Source organism: Chiloscyllium punctatum, chromosome 44 (genome assembly GCF_047496795.1).
Source record: "Chiloscyllium punctatum isolate Juve2018m chromosome 44, sChiPun1.3, whole genome shotgun sequence".
Lineage (NCBI taxonomy): Eukaryota > Metazoa > Chordata > Chondrichthyes > Orectolobiformes > Hemiscylliidae > Chiloscyllium > Chiloscyllium punctatum.
The window spans coordinates 2402180-2419101 of NC_092782.1; the positions used below are offsets into that span (position 1 = coordinate 2402180).

Sequence of the window (16922 nt, forward strand, 5' to 3'; positions counted from 1 at the left end):
AAAATTGATCATAGTGCAACTTGGGAAACAACTGAAGAAAATTATCTTTTTTTGGATTATAGTTTAGGCATGAAACACATGTCCCCTTACAGAAGGGGAGGAATACTGGCAATGGAAGAAGCCCAGTGAAGGGTCACTCAATTGATTTTGGGTAGGGAAGGACTTTCTTACGAGGAGAAGTTGAATAGGTTGGGTTTGTGCTCATTGGAGTTTAAAAGAGTGAGGGGACACCTTAAAGAAACACAAGATTCTTAGGGAGCTTGCCAGGGTAGCTGCAGATAGACCCTTCAATCCAACTAGTCTATGCCAACTATAATCCCAAACTAAAGTAGCCTTACCTGCCTACACTTAGCTAATATCCTTGTAAAAGGTTTCTTATTCATGTACTTACCTAAGTGTCTTTTAAACATTGTAACTGTACCTGTGGAAGGTCATTCCACACATTGTGGTAGAGTCTATAACCAAAGGACATAATCTCAAAGGGAGAAGTCACCCATGTAAAGAGGTATTTCTTCTCTCAGAGAGTAGTGAATCTGTGGAATTCATTAAGAATATAAAGGGCTGAGGATGGACAGATTTTTCATCAGGTTTTCAAAGGTTACAGGGAGAAATGGCAGGCAAGTGAAGTTGAGAATTATCAGGTCAGCCATGACCTCATTGAATGACAGAGTTGGTTCAATGGGCCTACTGGCTTGGTTCTTCTCCTGTGTCTTGTAGCCTCATGGGTGATGCGTGGAGAAACTGTGTGCCTTAATGAGTTTACCAGAGCAGAATAACATACATGGATTTTGGGAAATGATCAACACTTACACAGAGAGCATGTACTGTGGATCAGTGGGGACTCATCACTGATCCCTACGATGGTGACGCAGTCTACTATTCATTGGTATTACCCAGGACTGTGATTCTCAATTGCTGTGGGGTGGATTCTTCACAATCACTTGCAATAAACATTGTTGGTGTCAGCCAGACTTTGAGCTGATTACTGTCCTTTCATTACATGCAGCAACCCGAAAAGGACAAGTCACCATGAAGGTCTTCGATTGTAAAGGACATCAAAAACTAGAGCTACTCATGCAACTGTGCACAAATTAACTTTAATTGCTTCATTTCCAAGCTGCTGTCTGGCTCTTTAGTAGGTTATATATGCAACCTTGATTTTATAATCATAACTGACGTGTGTATGTAATTTCAGCTCAGTGGAGACATACAGAAGCAAATGGGCATATCAGGACAGTTGTAATCAGATGCATAGGAGTTTCTATGGATTGTGCTATTTAAGTGAGAGGTCACCAAAAATAGAACTATTTTCATCATGCTCTGCAGTGTCTTAAAGGATCACTTGGAGAGATAACACATGAATGTGCAAATTAGGAGCAGGAGTAGGCCATTCATTCAGTTCCTTAATCTCAACAGAGTGGCTTCAATTCCCATCACCAGTTTGAGGTTAACAGGAAGGACTCGCCTTCTCAACCTCTTCCATCATCTGAGGGCTGCTGGCCTTCAGGTTAAGTCACCACCAATCGCTTCTCTCCAAAGAGAGAGCAGCCCCAATGATCTGGTAAGACTATGGCAACACAACAACAATGGAGCCTGCTCTATCATTTAGTAAGATCACAGTCAAAAATCAAAAGGACACCAGATTATAGTCCTAAAGGTTTATTTGAATACATGGTAAGATCATGGCTAATCTGATTGTTACCAAAGCTATCCATTTCAATCTACCCTGGTAACCTTTAACTCCTTTATCAGTCAAGAGGCTATTAACCTCTGCCTTAAAGATATTCAATTGACCTTGTCTGCACTGTTCTCTGGGCACAAAAGTTCCAAAAAGTCAAGACCCTCCGAGAGAAATATAGTCTCCTCATAAATGGGCATCTCCTTATTTTTAAACTACGTCCCCTAATTCTAGCCCCTCCTCCAAGTGGAAGCATCCTTTTAAGTCCCAAAAGGATGCCAGGAATTTCATCTCCAATGACCACAATTGCCATTCATCATCTGGCAGGTTCCTAATGGAGGATTGATCACCATCACTATATCACCTGTTACTTAAACTATGCTAAGGAACGGATTTCAATCATTCTTTGAGCAGCTGGTTTTTAAAAGATTTTGTCTTCAAAGCAGCATCTCTGCCCAAGAACAGACTAAGTGAATTTTATCACATATTAAGGGGCTTAAATAGAGCTTCACAAAATTGGACTGTCAAGACAGGATGTTAAAACACTGTCTCCCAGTTAAGATTGAGAATTGTGTCAATGTGTTACCTGCTGTAGCCTTTTAAGACAATGAACTCAATGCAACATTTTGTTCTCAAGAAACAGTCCTGGATAGACAATGTAACAAAGGTAAAATGATCATAGAGCTATTAATCATGAATTGGGTTGAATACCTGATAAGAAATCGTAATCTTAGGTGAATTGAGTGTCCTGCTAACTGATTTATTATTGTAAAACATCCACTAAAAGTAAGTAGAAAACTGACAAGGAAGCAAGACTAAATGCTGATTCTAAAAGTAATTTATGTATTTTTTCACATCCATTTCAATTGCAGCATATTCCTATATTAATCATACAAAGGTTTGATCCAACTAGTGTACAGTCATGATTTAAAGTTAGTCTCACATATTTCTCTTCTGTAACCCCTTCAATCCCTTTGTTCATTAGGCTGTGTCAATCTTCTATTCTGATGTTGGACAGCATACCAACCAACTTAAAATTTTTCAAATTAATTATCGCACTGTCAGCTAATCAAACCTATGACTCATGAAACTTCACTTGCACATACCAGTTAAAGGAGTGGATCTGATGTGAGCCGATGCAATTACAAAGTCTCTTTGCAACATTCTTTTACAGTTGAGAGATTTATCTGTAGCTGTGCAGCAGCTTTTATTCAATTGAATTGCAATTAGAACTTCTTGGGAGCAGTCAAACATTTTCTTGTCATGCTCACTTACTGCACTATCAATACTCACCTAATGTTCAATCTCCACACTAAACTTGCAGTGGAGGTCTTGTGACATGAAACTGAGAATAAGAGAATGTGTGCAGTCCTATTCATCTTTGTTGTTCCCATTCAGTTTCACTCTGTTTCTCCCCTTACTTCGTTCTCCCTACGCCAGCGACATCCCTGCTGCAAAGTTTCCTCAGTCTCACTGGGGAGTCACTATGAAGCCCCACCATGGCTAGGTGATGAGCTTTAACTCCGGAAAGGGCAGAGTTCGAGTAATGTCACCAGAAGGTCTGGTAGTGCCAGTACACAAGACAACTGTTGCATAGAGCAGACTTCCAGATTTGGTATTTTAATGTGCACTGCCATGGAAGAGCAACCAAAGTGATTTGGCATACAACTTTGTTGATGTTGTTTTAGTGACACATTCATCATACTTAAAACATGTTTCTGCAAAATATTGTTTAAACAGTTTCCAAACCCAGAATTATAGACACAAACAGGTTAAAATAGAATTGTCTGCTATTAAGAACAAGAAGCAGCAATGAATTAATATTAATTTCCTTCACAAAGAAAGAAACACTGGGATAACAAACCAGTACATCTGTTAGTCATGGTATACTTTGGAAATATTTTTAACCACATGGACCACTACTGTTTAAGATGGTTCAGAATCCCTCTTGAAAGAGCAATGAGTGACAGGCAATAATTTCTGGCACATTCTATAACCCTATCGCCTATGCCTGTAAGACTTTTCTTATCTTGTTAACCATTTTGCTGAGTTCCACCCAACACAAATTCCAATCCCTTTGAAAACTCCATCACCCAAATTCCAAAAATTATACCTGACAATCATTCTGATCTTGACCTTCACCAGCTGGTGCTCTGGATTTAAAACCACATTCTTATCAACAATTGGTGCAGGGTTACACGCAGAGGATAGGAGGGGTGGATCTGGCTAGGATGCTGTTCAGAGAGTTGGTGTGCGCTCGATAGGCCGAAGGGCCTGCTTCTACACTGTAAGGATTCTAAGGTTACAAATCAATCCATGATTCAAATCCATCCACCCTGAAACTCCTCATGTCCTTTAACTCAATTTGAAATTGTTTCTCCGATTGATAACTTGGGCAATTTCAACCAGTAACCAACCATAGAGTGAAGTCTTCCTAGCTCCCAAACAATGGCTATATCCTGCAACTGGTGCCCCACGGCAGCACTCAAAAATCTGCCTGGCATTTCTGTGTTTGCTTGTGGATATGTTTAAACAGACATGCTATGAAATACCTCTGGGGAGGTGGGACTTGAACCACCTTCTGACCCCAAACCAGGGACTGTGCCTCTCACCATACCTCTTGTGTCTGCTTGTATTTTTATATGAAGCTCCCAGTTGCCAACATCATGGGTCTCCTGCCTGGAGCTGAGCGAGTCCCTGCTCTCTGGCAGTTCCCTGAGCACCAGCGATCTGGTGTGGTTCTTCCTCAGCCAGCTGTAGGGATGTGGCAGTGCAGGGTTCACCAGCAAGTGCTCCTGACCTGAGCTAAGATAGTCACTGAAGTGTCAGATGGCAGCCTTACCAGTGTGTCCTCTGAGGCACCCATCCTTTCTTCCTCTGAGGCAGCAGAGAAACCCTCTTGCCCTGGAGTACCATGTGTGTTGCTGGTGCCTGCAAGACATAAGAGAGCAGATGCATTGCAGCCAACGATTATCAGTAGGATAAGGGAATACAACACTGACAGCGGAATTAAAATGTGGGAGTTGCATTGAAAGGCACATTGGATTTTGTTTCATCAACCCCACAGGAGCAGACCCAGTCCTCTCTGGGCAGTACTATAATGGGCTCCTTTTGGATGGTGAGGAAATAGGGGTCAGGCTCCTACCACCCAGTCTGGTTCTGTCTGCCCTATTACAGGTCATCTACCTTGCGTGAAGGTAGCATTGACCAATCACATGCCACCAATGTTCAATGAGCTTTGGAAGGTGCCAGAAATGAAGTAGCTTAAGGCCACATTGACTTTGACAGCTACTTGCAGGATAACACAACTGCACAAGCTGTGAGCTCTTTCACAATTAGGATTATAGACGCAGTGGAAGATCTGGCCAGTGAGGCAGAGTGTCCTGCAGCATCTCCAAGTGGCTCTGCTTTCAGTGGTGGATCCTGTGTGGAGGCTTGACCTCCATTGTCTTACTGCCCTTCTTCCCCACCTATGCCCTCCTGATGTCAGGGGTTTCTGTCCTTGAACTGGGTGTTGTTGACCCTTGATGCCAATGGACCTGAACTCGGACAGCCGGTATCCTCAACAGCAGCTTTTCTTTTATGGAGGTAGCCATGGCGATTGGTGTCTTCAATCCCAGCCTTTCTGCCCTCATTTTCCTAAGCAGTGCCAATCCCACTCAAAGCTTGGACATGGAATGCCAGCTGGGCAGTACCAAGGGTACCCACTTACCACATTATAAAAAAGAGGACTCAATTCAGGTTTTTTTTTGGAGTCAAGGTGAAAACATTGATTGGCTTCCCACTCCAAAGTTACTTTCTTTCAGTTCGATTCAGAAATTGAAGGTTTCTGAAATCTGTTCACTGTTTTAAAAATATTCCACACGCATTTCAGTTAATGTAATCAGCCTAGATTAGGAGGAGTATGAGATTCCTCTGCTGACCTCTTCCAGTTCTGGTGGTGATTATTGCCAGAGCCAGGTTCTGCACCTTGTAATTAACACACCACCTGGCATGTGTACTTTCAAAACTGCACCCATCTCCACGCGCACCTTTAGGAGGAGCCCTGAAAATTCAACCCCTAGTGATGACCAGCATCTCACTTTCACAGCTCTGTTGAAAATGTCAAGAACCTGCTATTTTAATCTGGTTCACCCTTGACAGATGCTGACAGACTTGCTGAGTACAGACAATTTTTTTGTTAAAATTTCCCATAACTCATATCCATGACAGTTTGCTTTTCTATCTATAATTTGTGCTTCTGTCAGATTCCTGAGTCATTAGATCCTTCTCCCCATTGACAGATTTTCAGCACTTAATCCACGTCCATATTTGGATAGAGAAATTGCAACATTTACAGACAATCATTTTGGCACGATTGGTCATCATACTTAGGGTCATTAACAGTGTTGTCAAGCAGCACTTGCTCACCATAACCCATTCACTTACTCAGTTTGGGTGCTGCCAGGGCCAGTTAGCTTCATTCCTCATTCCAGCTTTGGTTCAAACATAGACAAAAAGAGCTGAATTCCAAAGGGGAGATGTGGGGATGATTGCATTGGACCATTCGTGACATCAAAGAGCCCTAGCAAAACAATGGAATCAGGAGGAAAATTCTGTGCAGATTGAATTCATACCTGGTGTGAAGGAATACTGTGGTTTTGTGGGTCACTCATCTCAGTTCCAAGAAATTTCTGTCGGAATTCCTCAGGGTAGTGTCTTGGACATTTTCAACCACTCGATCAATCACCTTCCCTCCATTGTAAGGACAGAAATGGGAAAGTTCACCAAAGGTTGCACAATGTTCAATGTTCACATTGCATAAGACCATAAGACAGAGACAGGGTTGGGTGCGTTCTACCGTTCAATCAAGGCAGATTGGCTTCTCAATCCCATTCTCTTGCTGTGTCCCCAGCATCTTTGATTCCCCTACTAATCAAGAATCTTTGTCTTAAATACACTCAATGACTTGCTCTCTACAGCCTTCTGTGGCAACAAGTTCCACAGAACTCCACCATCCTCTGACTGAAGAAATTCCTCTTCACCTCTGTTCTCAAGGGTCCTCTCTCCACACAGAGGCTGTTCCCTAGGGTTCTACTCTGTCCTATCAGTGAAACATCTTCTCCAAGCCCACCCTATCCAGGCCTCTTATTATTCCGCAAGTTGCGATGAGATCGCTCCTCCACCTTATAAATTCCATCAAGTATAGACCCAGAGTCCTCAACTACTCCACATATCTCTGGGATCATTCTCGTAAGCCTCCTCTAGATCCCCTCCAAGGCCAGCATGCCCTTCCTTAGGTAAAGGGTCCAAAACTGCTCACAATATTCCAAATACTGTCTTACTTTCTTACTGTCTTACTGCCTTATACAGTCTCAGTAGTACATGTCTACTCCTGTATGCTATCACACTTGAAAGTAATGCAGAGTTAAAACAAAGTCTGAGTTTGTAATGGATATCTGAGAAAATAAAAGTTTTTTTAAAAAAATTAGTACCAGTTCTATCCTTCACTGCCTGGCATAGTGGAGTGAGAATGTCCTCACTAAAGTAACCGCACCAGATATCCCTTGTCCACTCAGATCTAACCACAAAGTCATTAGACTGGTTTGATGGGATAAGACAATTGGGACTGCCTCAGGAAGTAGGAATCATGACAGCATACTGGAAACCTTGTGTACATTAATCCACTTTTGGTAATCATAGATAACTTGAACATTCACGCAGAAGACCTCTCCATGTTTACAGATACACCTGGCTGCTCAGGGGGAGACTCCCAGGCCACATGAGTACAGTCCATGGCTCCTACATCTGGGGGGAAAAAAATCTAGCCATGACCTCGAAACCAACTGTTCTCTCAAACAGACTAGCTTGGGTTTGATGTATTGGCCACCATAATGGCACACGGAATCTATACCCTTCTTCATTCAGTGATGGGCCACCAGCTGACAGATGCCATATTGATCTCCAAAATGAAGCACATGTGGAGTATGGAGTATGAGGGTTCCTTTGAAGGCTATTGGTATTAGCAATGTCTCCCCCTTTTGGCGTTCATACATGCTCCAGCTACTGCACAGTTCCCTCACCACCTCCTATGAGGTAGATATTGTTTGCAGACTTTGGTACTGGAACACCTCCACAATGCCATCCCTCTGACTGTTATTCACTCTTAAGTGCATAATACTTTAGCAACCATGAGGTATAACTCTTGCCTCCATAAGCTTTGCTCATTCACATCCAACAGCATTTCCAGCCACTTGGAGGCTCCTCTGGCCACTGCACAGACATTCCATGTGGCTGTATCCCCATTTCTGCCATTTCGCTCTTTCCCGAAGGAGTCAATGACTAAAAGCATTGAACCCAACACTTTGCTGAGCCTCCAGAGAGCCTTGCCCTGCCTGCAGGGGCTGCTGTGGAACACAGTTTTCTGCCTTTCACTTTGGCACCATCTCCTCTGTTGCTTGTTCAAGATGCAGTCGGTCATCTGATTTACAATGCCCTTGGTGTTTCCCTCCACAGCTCAGCTACCAACAAAAACTTGCTTTGTTTGAGTTGGTGAAACTTTGTGCCTCTGTGCATTCTGTTCAGCACTGAAAACTGATGCAAAGGATAATATTGGTTGCACATTGACTTTAAATACCTAAATCAACAGTCAGTCATTGATTTGTCCCAGGGCCCGTATCTGGTAAAATTAGTTGGCAGCCAGAAAACATTAGGGGATTGCCTTGCTGTGAGCCCATACCATTTAACCAGCACTCCTATCTCTATTCCTGCTTCCAGAGATAGTAATGTTTTGCCCAAAACTTCCACTGCTTGAATCACTAAATTGAATTCAGTAATAGTTGGCAGAGGTGGTATCATCCTGCATTAACCTCACTTCCATACAACAGATAACACCAGGTATACAGCTAGCACAGGCGAGGAGCAGGAGGAAGGGAGGGAGGATCAGGCAGATTGCCATTTACTGGCTGGGCTGTCTCTCGTTACAGATTTGTTTATGATAACAGTCACCACAAATTGTTCACCAGTATCACACCCATTGACAATCATTTGGCAACAAGACAAAAATAAAAACAAGGAGGAAGTGAGGACTGCAGATGCTGGAGATCAGAGCTGAAAATGTGTTGCTTATGCCCAAAAAGTCGATTCTCCTGTACCTTGGATGCTGCCTGACCTGCTGCGCTTTTCCAGCAACACATTTTCAGCCAAAATAAAAACAAACCAACAGAAAACAAACATTCTAAACCAAAACAAAACATGAACCCATGCCAAAACTGTATCCAAAAGCTATCATTGTTGTGTCATCCCTTATTTCCTGTCTGCTACTTACCATCTGCAGTCCTCACTTTCTCTTGCTACTTATCATTGCCAGTCAATGGTTCCAGAATGGTTTTCACTGAGTGAGACCACTGCTGGCTATGGAGGTGCAGTTCTAGGCCCAGAACTGTGGAGTGCACTGCCTCAGCAAAAACAGCAGTGATCAGGCTGGCTGGCTGCCTGAAAACCAGCAAGGGCACGAGCAGAGGTGTCTTGTTGGCAGGTGGAGAGGGTGATGGGAAAAAAATAAAAAGGCAAGCTTTTGCAAACCAAAGCGAACAATTAAAATACTTTGGTTTAATGCTGTGCCTTGTATTTAAGAAACTTACCGAAGTAAAAGCTCGCTATTGTTAGCTCTGCGCAATGTTCTACACACAACCAACTGCATTCCACACTGGCATGTTTATTAACATTACAGAACACTCACCTGGCCATCACTATTGTATTCATGATGGGAACACCTTAGGTTTGTCGGTTTAGGGAAGATGCCTAGGGCAAAAAGATGCCTAGGGCATAAACCATTGAGGTTTATGAGGTTGTAATTCACCAATTTGCAAAGTGACAAATAATGCAACATGACCATATTGTCTAAATTACAATCCGCAGGCATGCTCACTTGCTCCTGCCTGCTTACTTTGACAGAGAGCGCACGAGAGAGAGACAGGGAGAGCGCAAGTGCGCGCGCGACAGAGCGGGAGCACGAGAGCAAGAAAGAGCGCACGTGAGCGACAGCGATAGAGAGAGCGTGCGCGAGCGAATGCGAGAGATAGAGAGCGCGCGAGCGAGATTGCGCACAAGCGACAGAGGGAGAAAGAGCAAGAGAGAGGGAGAGCGACAGAGAGAGAGAGAGAGAGAGAGCTCGCGGAAGCAACAGCAAGAGAGGGAGCGAGTGAGAGAGGGAGAGAGAGCGCGCACCTGAGTGACAGCGAGAGAGGGAGCGAGTGAGAGAGGGAGCGCGCGAGAGAGGGAGAGAGAGCGCGCACCTGAGTGACAGCGAGAGAGGGAGCGAGAGCATGTACCCGAGCGACAGCAAGAGAGGGAGAGAGAGATGGAGAGAGCGCGCAAGAGAGAGTGCAAGAGTGAGAGCGCGTAGAGCGACAGTGAGAGGGATCTCGAGAGAGAGAGAGCAAGAGAGAAAGTGAGAGAGAGGAAGCTCACGCCAGCAAGAGAGATAGAGCGCGCGCAACCGACAGTGAGAGAGAGTGACAGAGCATGTGCGAGTGACAGAGAGAGAGAGAGAGAGCGAGAGGGCGAGCGACAGAGGGAGAGAGAGGGCAAGCGCCCAAGCAACAGAGAGAGTGCTCGTGAGCGACAGAGGGAGAGAGAGAGCGAGAGAACTCGCGGAAGCAACAATGAGAGAGAGGACACGTGAGCGACAGCAAGAGAGAGAGCGCGCAAGCGACAGTGAGAGAGGGAGAGAGAGAGTGCGCACGAGCGATAGAGAGAGAGCGAAAGGGCGCGCGCCAGAGCGACAGAGGGAGAGAGCGCGTGCGCGAGCGACAGCGAGTGAGAGAGAGTGAGAGCAACAGTGAGAGAGAGAGCTTGCGGATGCAACAGCGAGTGAGAGAGAGAGGGAGCTCACGCCAGCGAGAGAGAGAGAGCGCACGAACGACAGCGAGAGAAGGAGAGAGCGCGCGCGCCCGAGCGACAGTGAGCGAGGGAGAGAGAGATGGAGAGAGACAGCGCAAGAACGAGAGCACGTGCGAGCGACACTGAGAGAGATGGAAAGAGAGCATGAGAGAGAGAGCGCGTGCGAGTGACAGCAAAAGAGAGAAAGCAAGAGAGAAAGCAAAAGAGAAGGAGCTCACGCCAGCAAGAGAGAGAGCGTGCGCGAGCGACAGCGAGAGAGAGTGAGAGAGCGTGTGCGAGAGAGAGCGAGAGGGCACGTGCCAGAGGGAGAGAGGGCGCGCGCCCGATCGACAGAGGGATAGAGAGCGCGCACGAGTGACAGAGGGAGAGAGAGCATGCACGAGCGACAGCAAGTGAGAGGGCGGGAGAGCGCAAGAGAGAGAGCGCGAGAGAGAGCACGAGAGAGAGAGCTCGTGGAATGAACAGAGAGAGGGAGCGAGAGAGGGAGCACACGCCAGCGAGAGAGAGAGGGCGCTAGAGAGAGAGCGCGAGAGAGAGAGGGCGCTAGAGAGAGAGCGCACGAGCGACAGAAAGAGACCGCGCAAGCGACACAGAGAGAGAGTGCGCGCGAGCAACAGCGAGAGATAGAGAGAGAAAACGAGAGGGTGCGTGCCCAAGTGACAGAGGGAGAGAGAGCGCTCGCGAGCGACAGAGAGCGAAAGCGACAGCACGAGAGAGTGCGCGAGGGAGAGCGAGAGCGGAAGCAACAGCGAGAGAGAGCAAGAGAGAGAGTGAGAGAGATGGAGCTCACACCAGCGATAGAGACCGCTCAAGCGACAGAGAGAGAGCGCATGAGTGACAGTGAGAGAGGGGGAGAGAGAGTGCACGTGAGCGAGAGAGAGAGACCGCGTGAGCGACAGCGAGAGAGATGGGGAGAGAGAGAGCGCAAGAGAGAGAATGCGCGCGAGCGACAGCGAGAGAGAGAGCGTGCAAGAGTGACAGCAAGAGAGAGAGAGAGAACACGAGCGACAGTGAGAGAGGGAGAGAGAGAGTGCGCGTGAGCGACAGCGAGAGAGAGACCGCGCGAACAACAACGAGAGAGATGGAGAGAGAGAGCGTTCGCGAACGACAGCAAGAGAGATGGAGAGAGTGCGTGCGAGCGACAGTGAGAGAGATGGAGAGAGAGCGCAAGAGAGAGAACGCGTGCGAGCGACAGTGAGAGAGATGGAGAGAGAGCGCGAGAGAAAATGCGCGCACGCGACAGCAAGAGAGAGAGAGCGCGAGTGACAGTGAGAGAGGGAGGGAGAGAGAGAGAGAGTGCGTGCGAGCGACAGCGAGAGAGAAGACCGCGCGAACAACAGCGAGAGAGATGGAGAGAGAGCGCAAGAGAGAGAGTGCGCCCGAGCGACAGCGAGAGAGATGGAGAGAGAGAGCGCAAGAGAGAGAACGCGCGCGAGCGATAGCGAGAGAGAGCATGCGCGAGCGACAGTAAGAGAGATGGAGAGAGTGCACGCGAGACAGAGAGCGCGCACGAGCGACAGAGGGAGAGAGAGCGCGCACGAGCGACAGCAAGTGAGAGAGGGCGGGAGAGAGCGAGAGCGCTCGCAGAATGAACAGCGAGAGAGAGCGTACAATCGACAGCGAGAGATGGAGAGAGAGAGAGCGCAAGAGAGAGAGTGCGCGCGAGCGACAGAGAGAGAAAGAGAGCGCGTGAACAACAGCGAGAGAGAGAGAGAGAGCACGCGAGAGTGACAGCAAGAGAGAGAGCACGCGAGCGACAGTGAGAGAGGGAGAGAGAGAGTGCGCCCGAGCGACAGCGAGAGAGGGAGAGAGAGCGAGCGCCCTAGCAACAGCGAGAGAGGGAGAGAGAGCGAGCGCCCTAGCAACAGCGAGAGAGGGAGAGAGAGCACGCGCCCGAGCGACTGCGAGAGAGGGGGAGAGAGAGTGTGCGCAAGTGACAGCAAGAGAGAGAAAACACGCGAGCAATAGCGAGAGAGATGGAGAGAGAGAGAGCGCAAGAGAGACAGTGCGCCTGAGCGACAGCAAGAGAGGGAGAGAGAGCGCGCGCCCGAGCAACAGCGAGAGAGGGGGAGATAGCGCGCGCCCGAGCGACAGCGAAAGAGGGAGAGCGCGCACGCCGGAGCAACAGCAAAAGAGGGAGAGAGAAAATGCGCGCAAGTGACAGCGAGAGAGAGAGAGCGCGCACGATCAACAGTGAGAGAGATGGAGAGAGAGCGCGCGCGTGCGACAGCAAGAGCGAAAGCGAGAGAGAGGGAGCTCACGCCAGCGAGAGAGAGAGTGTGCACGAACGACAGCGAGAGAGAATGAATGAGAGGGCCGAGCGACAGAGGGAGAGAGGGCGCGCAACCGATCGACAGAGGGAGAGAGAGCGCGCACGAGCAACAGCGAGTGAGAGAGGGCGCGAGAGAGCGAGAACGCTCACTCGAGAGAGCAAGAGTGAGAGGGAGCTCACGCCAGTGAGAGAGAGCGCGTGAGCAACAGCAAGGGAGAGAGCGTGCGAGCGACAGTGAGAGACGGAGGGAGGGAGTGTGCGCGAGCGAGAGATAGAGCGAGCGAGAGGGCGTGAGCCCAAGCGACAGAGGGAGAGAAAGCGTTCGCGAGCGACAGAGGGAGAGAGAGCACAAGAGAGAGAGCTCGCAGAAGCAACAGCAAGAGAGAGACAGCAAGAGAGAGAGTGAGAGAGAGGGAGCTCACGCCAGCGAGAGAGAAAGAGCGCAAGAGAGAAACCACGCGAACGACAGAGAGAGAGAGACTGCGCGATCAACAGCGAAAGAGATGGAGAGAGAGAGGGTGCAAGAGAGAGAACGCGCATGAGCAACAGCAAGAGAGAGAGCGCGCAAAAAACCACGAGAGATGGAGAGAGAGAGCGCAAGAGAGAGAACATGCGCGAGCGACTGAGAGAGAGAGCGCGCGAGAGCGACAGCAAGAGAGAGAGAGAGCGCGCGAGTGCGACAGCGAGAGAGAGAGCGCGCGAGTGCGACAGCGAGAGAGAGAGCGCGCGAGTGCGACAGCGAGAGAGAGAGCGCGCGAGTGCGACAGCGAGAGAGAGAGCGCGCGAGTGCGAGAGAGAGAGCGCGCGAGTGCGAGAGAGAGAGCGCGCGAGTGCGACAGCGAGAGAGAGAGCGCGCGAGTGCGACAGCGAGAGAGAGAGCGCGCGAGTGCGACAGCGAGAGAGGGAGCGCGCGAGTGCGACAGCGAGAGAGGGAGCGCGCGAGAGCGACAGCGAGAGAGGGAGCGCGCGAGAGCGACAGCGAGAGAGGGAGCGCGCGAGAGCGACAGCGAGAGAGGGAGAGAGAGAGAGAGCGGCGCGAGCAACAGAGGGAGAGAGGGCAAGCACCCGAGCGACAGAGGGAGAGAGAGAGCGCAAGGGAGAGACCGCAAGTGAGAGCGCACGCAAGCAACAGCGAGAGAGATGGAGAGAGAGAGCGCGCGCAAGTGTGAGAGATGGAAAGAGAGCGCAAGAAAGAGCGCGCACAAGCGACAGCGAGAGAGATGGAGAGAGAGAGCGCGCACAAGCAACAGCGAGAGAGAGAGAGACCACACGAGCGACAGCGAGAGAGATGGAGAGAGAGAGTGCAAGAGAGAGAGCGCGCGCCCGAGTGACAGCGAGAGAGATGGAGAGAGAGAGCGCAAAAGAGAGACCGCGCATGAGCGATAGCAAGAGAGATGGAGAGAGAGAGCGCGCCCGAGCGACAGCGAATGGGAGAAAGAGCATGCACCCAAGCGACAGCGAGAGAGAGAGACCACACAAGCAACAGCGAGAGAGATGGAGAGAGAGAGCACAAAAGAGGGATCGCAAGAGAGAGTGCACACGCGAGTGACAGCGAGAGAGATGGAGAGAGAGAGCACAAAAGAGAGAGTGCAAGAGAGCGCGCGCGACCGACAGCGAGAGAGATGGAGAGAGAGAGCATGCACAAGAGAGAGTGCGCGCGTGAGCGATAGTGGGAGAGGTGGAGAGAGCGCAAGAGAGAGCATGCGCAAGCAACAGCAAGACAGAGAGAGAGAGAGACCACATGCGAGCAACTGTGAGAGCGCGCACCCAAGCGACAGTGAGAGAGCGACAGTGAGAAAGAGAGAGAGAAAGCGAGTGAGAGAGCGTGCGCCCAAGCGACGGAGAGAGAGAGGGAGGGAGAGATGGAGGGAGGGGGGGGGGGCGTGCGCCCGAGCGACAGAGGGAGGGGGGGGGCGTGCGCCCGAGCGACAGAGGGGGGGGGGGGGGGGCGTGCGCCCGAGCGACAGAGGGAGGGGGGGGGGGGCGTGCGCCCGAGCGACAGCGAGAGAGAGAGAGCGAGAGGGCGAGCGACCGAGGGAGAGGGGGCGCGCAACCGTGCGACCGAGGGAGAGGGGGCGCGCGACCCAGGGAGAGGGGGCGCGCGACCCAGGGAGAGGGGGCGCGCGACCCAGGGAGAGGGGGCGCGCGACCCAGGGAGAGGGGGCGCGCGACCCAGGGAGAGGGGGCGCGCGACCGTGCGACCGAGGGAGAGGGGGCACGCGACCCAGGGAGAGGGGGCGCGCGACCCAGGGAGAGGGGGCGCGCGACCGTGCGACCGAGGGAGAGGGGGCGCGCGACCGAGGGAGAGGGGGGCGCGCGACCGAGGGAGAGGGGGCGCGCGACCGAGGGAGAGGGGGCGCGCGACCGAGGGAGAGGGGGCGCGCGACCGTGCGACCGAGGGAGAGGGGGCGCGCGACCGAGGGAGAGGGGGCGCGCGACCGAGGGAGAGGGGGCGCGCAACCGTGCGACCAAGGGAGAGCGGGCGCGTGACAGAGGTTGAGAGGGTGCGTGCCCGAGCGACAGAAGGAGAGAAAGCGATCGCGAGCGATAGAGGGAGAGAGAGTGCGTGCGAGTGACAGCGAGAGAGAGAGAGAGCTCGCACAAGGAACAGCGAGAGAGAGAGAACGCGAGAGAGAGAGAGAGAGGGCACGCGACAGAGGGAGAGAGGGTGCTCGCGAGCAACAGAGGGAGAGAGAGCGCGTGCGAGAGAGAGAGAGAGCGTGAGAAAGAGGGAGCTCACACAAGGAACAGCGAGAGAGATAGAGAGCGCGCCAGCAAGAGAGAGGGCGCACACCTGTGCGACAGAGGGAGAGAGGGCGCTCACAAGCAACAGAGGGAGTGATAGCACGCGTGAGCGACAGTGAGTGAGAGAGAGCGAGAACGGCAGCGAGACAAAGAGAGAGCGCATGAGAGAGAGAGCTCGTGGAAACAACAGCGAGAGAGAGGGAGCTCAAGCCAGCGAGAGAGAGAGCGCGCGAGCGACAGTGAGAGAGATGAAGAGAGAGCGTGTGTCCAAGTGACAGCGAGAGAGATGGAGAGAGCGCGCGTGAGCGACAGTGAGAGAGATGGAGAGAGAGCGTGCGCAAGCGACAGAGGGAGAGAGGACACGCGCCCGAGCGACAGAGGGAGAGAGAGAGAGCGCATGAGAAACAACGAGAGAGGTGGAGAGAGAGAGAGCGCAAGAGAGAGCGCGCGTGAGCGATAGATGGAGAGAGAGAGTGCGCGCAAGAGTGAGAGATGGAAAGAGAGCGCAAGAAAGAGAGCGCGCGCGAGAGAGATGGAGGGAGAGCATGCACCCGAGCGACAGAGAGAGGGAGAAAGAGCGCGCGCCCAAGCAACAGCGAGAGAGAGAGCGTGCGCGAGAGCGACAGCAAGAGAGAGACACCGCGCAAGCGACAGCGAGAGAGATGGAGAGAGAGAGTGCATGAGAGAGAGAGAGCGCCCGCCCAAGTGACAGTGAGAGATGGAGAGAGAGCGCAAAAGAGGGATTGCAAGAGCGAGAGTGCGCGCGAGCGACAGCGAGAGAGAGTGCAAGAGAGAGAGCGTACGCGCGCGCCCGAGCGAGAGAGAGAGAGCATGTGCCCAAGTGACAACGAGAGAGAGAAAGCGTGCACGAGCGACAAGAGAGAGCGTGCGCGCGAGCGATAGCGAGAGAGATGGAGAGAGAGAGCGCGCACAAGAGTCAGAGATGGAGAGAGAGCGCAAGAAAGAGAGCACACCCGAGCGACAGCAAGAGAGAGAGCATGCGCCCGAGCGACAGAGAGAGGGAGACAGACCGCGCGCCCGAGCGACAGCGAGAGAGAGAGAGCGCGCGAGAGCAACAGCAAGAAAGAGACCGCGCGAGCAACAGCGAGAGAGATGGAGAGAGGGAGTGCGAGCAACAGCGAGAGAGATGGAGAGAGGGAGTGCGAGCGACAGCGAGAGAGATGGAGAGAGGGAGTGCGAGCGACAACGAGAGAGATGGAGAGAGAGAGCGTGCCCGAGCAACAGCGAGAGAGAGAGTGAGCGCGCGCCCGAGCGACAGAGAGGGAGAGAGAGCACGTGCCCGAGCAACAGCGAGAGTGGGAGAGAGAGAGAGAGTGTGCTCGA

At 51.2% G+C, this 16922-nt stretch overlaps 1 long non-coding RNA gene across 1 annotated transcript in view; it reads right to left on the reverse strand.

Moving 5' to 3' along the window:
• Window positions 1–9775, reverse strand: part of LOC140466624 (uncharacterized) — a 39156-nt gene extending 29381 nt beyond the window's left edge. Inside the window, exons 1-2 of the long non-coding RNA XR_011955233.1 lie at window positions 9399–9775; window positions 4521–4609 (exon numbers count right to left, since the gene is read on the reverse strand). This is a non-coding gene — a long non-coding RNA (uncharacterized lncRNA). The remainder of the gene's footprint in view (window positions 1–4520; window positions 4610–9398) is intronic.
• Window positions 9776–16922: the final 7147 nt, after the last annotated feature.